Raw genomic sequence first — 2,730 nt, 5'->3', positions numbered from 1 at the left:
ACACTAGATCGCGTGTTAGCCCGCCTGAATACTGTGTGCATGGAATAATGGAATAGGACCCTCGGTTCTATTTTGTTGGTTTTCGGAACCCGAGGTAATGATTAATAGGGACAGGCGGGGGCATTCGTATTGCGACGTTAGAGGTGAAATTCTTGGATCGTCGCAAGACGAACAGAAGCGAAAGCATTTGCCAAGTATGTTTTCATTAATCAAGAACGAAAGTTAGAGGTTCGAAGGCGATCAGATACCGCCCTAGTTCTAACCATAAACGATGCCAGCCAGCGATCCGCCGCAGTTCCTCCGATGACTCGGCGGGCAGCCTCCGGGAAACCAAAGCTTTTGGGTTCAGGGGGAAGTATGGTTGCAAAGCTGAAACTTAAAGGAATTGACGGAAGGGCACCACCAGGAGTGGAGCCTGCGGCTTATTTGACTCAACACGGGAAACCTCACCAGGCCCGGACACCGGAAGGATTGACAGATTGATAGCTCTTTCTTGATTCGGTGGGTGGTGGTGCATGGCCGTTCTTAGTTGGTGGAGCGATTTGTCTGGTTAATTCCGATAACGAACGAGACTCTAGCCTGCTAACTAGTCGCGTGACATCCTTCGTGCTGTCAGCGATTACTTTTCTTCTTAGAGGGACAGGCGGCTTCTAGCCGCACGAGATTGAGCAATAACAGGGTCTGTGATGCCCTTAGATGTTCTGGGCCGCACGCGCGCTACACTGAAGGAATCAGCGTGTCTTCCTAGGCCGAAAGGTCGGGGTAACCCGCTGAACCTCCTTCGTGCTAGGGATTGGGGCTTGCAATTGTTCCCCATGAACGAGGAATTCCCAGTAAGCGCGAGTCATAAGCTCGCGTTGATTACGTCCCTGCCCTTTGTACACACCGCCCGTCGCTACTACCGATTGAATGATTTAGTGAGGTCTTCGGACTGGTACGAGCGGCATCGACTCTGTCGTTGCCGATGCTACCGGAAAGATGACCAAACTAGATCATTTAGAGGAAGTAAAAGTCGTAACAAGGTTTCCGTAGGTGAACCTGCGGAAGGATCATTACCGACTAGACTGCATGTCTTTCGATGTGCGTGTCGTGTCGCGCAACACGCTACCTGTACGCAGTAGCCGTGCGCCGCGTGCGGAACCACGCGTGCCTCTCAAAACTAGGCGCAAGTGTTGTTGTGTGGTACGAGCGCTGAAGCTCTGGAGCGGCTGGCCTGCGGCACCTGGCGCCTGGCGCCGGTTTTGAATGACTTTCGCCCGAGTGCCTGTCCGCTCCGGTGTGGAGCCGTACGACGCCCATCGGCCGTCAGGCCGTTGGACACAAAGTAATGGAACAGGGGCCGTCAAACGCCTCAGTCCCGCCTCTGCAACTGTCTTGAAAGAGACGGTGGAGAACTGAAAAGATAAAGATCACCCAGGACGGTGGATCACTCGGCTCGTGGGTCGATGAAGAACGCAGCAAATGCGCGTCGACATGTGAACTGCAGGACACATGAACATCGACGTTTCGAACGCACATTGCGGTCCATGGATTCCGTTCCCGGGCCACGTCTGGCTGAGGGTCGGCTACGTATACTGAAGCGCGCGGCGTTTGTCCCGCTTCGGGCGCCTGGGAGTGTCGTGGTCGCCTGTGTGGCCGGCCCGCGTCTCCTTAAACGTGCGATGCGCGCCCGTCGCCTGGCGGTTCGCATACCGGTGCTTTCTCGGTAGCGTGCACAGCCGGCTGGGCGGTGTGGCGTGCGACACCTCGTACAACGACCTCAGAGCAGGCGAGACTACCCGCTGAATTTAAGCATATTACTAAGCGGAGGAAAAGAAACTAACAAGGATTCCCCCAGTAGCGGCGAGCGAACAGGGAAGAGTCCAGCACCGAACCCCGCAGGCTGCCGCCTGTCGTGGCATGTGGTGTTCGGGAGGGTCCACTACCCCGGACGCCTCGCGCCGAGCCCAAGTCCAACTTGAATGAGGCCACGGCCCGTAGAGGGTGCCAGGCCCGTAGCGGCCGGTGCGAGCGTCGGCGGGACCTCTCCTTCGAGTCGGGTTGCTTGAGAGTGCAGCTCCAAGTGGGTGGTAAACTCCATCTGAGACTAAATATGACCCACGAGACCGATAGCGAACAAGTACCGTGAGGGAAAGTTGAAAAGAACTTTGAAGAGAGAGTTCAAAAGTACGTGAAACCGTTCTGGGGGTAAACGTGAGAAGTCCGAAAGGTCGAACGGGTGAGATTCACGCCCATCCGGCCACTGGCCCCGCCCTCGGCAGATGGGGCCGGCCGCCCGCGCGGAGCAATCCGCGGCGGGGTCGTGTCCGGTTGCCTTTCCACTCGCCGCGGGGTGGGGCCGTTCCGGTGTGCGGTGGGCCGCACTTCTCCCCTAGTAGGGACGTCGCGACCCGCTGGGTGCCGGCCTACGGCCCGGGTGCGCAGCCTGTCCTTCCGCGGGCCTCGGTTCGCGTCTGTTGGGCAGAGCCCGTGTCCTGGCTGGCTGCTCGGCGGTATATCTGGAGGAGTCGATTCGCCCCTTTGGGCGCTCGGGCTCCGGCAAGCGCGCGCGGTTCTTCCCGGATGACGGACCTACCTGGCCCGGCCCCGGACCCGCGCCGCTGTTGGCTCGGGATGCTCTCGGGCGGAATAATCGCTCCCCGTCAGCGGCGCTTCAGCTTTGGACAATTTCACGACCCGTCTTGAAACACGGACCAAGGAGTCTAACATGTGCGCGAGTCATTGGGCTGT

General features: G+C 58.2%; 2 non-coding genes across 2 annotated transcripts in view; both read left to right on the top strand.

Annotated features, from left to right (window-relative positions):
• The first annotated feature begins 1,410 nt into the window (after positions 1-1,410).
• Positions 1,411-1,564, top strand: LOC126318387 (5.8S ribosomal RNA). The gene has a single exon (XR_007557265.1). It is a non-coding gene; the product is annotated as a 5.8S ribosomal RNA (ribosomal RNA).
• Positions 1,565-1,754: 190 nt separating this feature from the next.
• The window catches only part of LOC126318421 (large subunit ribosomal RNA), a 4,230-nt gene continuing 3,254 nt past the window's right edge, over positions 1,755-2,730 (top strand). Inside the window, exon 1 of the ribosomal RNA XR_007557294.1 lies at positions 1,755-2,730. This exon is cut by the window's right edge and continues 3,254 nt beyond it. This is a non-coding gene — a ribosomal RNA (large subunit ribosomal RNA).

The sequence above is a fragment of the Schistocerca gregaria genome, unplaced genomic scaffold, assembly GCF_023897955.1.
Source record: "Schistocerca gregaria isolate iqSchGreg1 unplaced genomic scaffold, iqSchGreg1.2 ptg000667l, whole genome shotgun sequence".
Lineage (NCBI taxonomy): Eukaryota > Metazoa > Arthropoda > Insecta > Orthoptera > Acrididae > Schistocerca > Schistocerca gregaria.
Note: the sequence above shows the minus strand (reverse complement) of the source record. Positions and strands in the feature narration are given on the sequence as shown.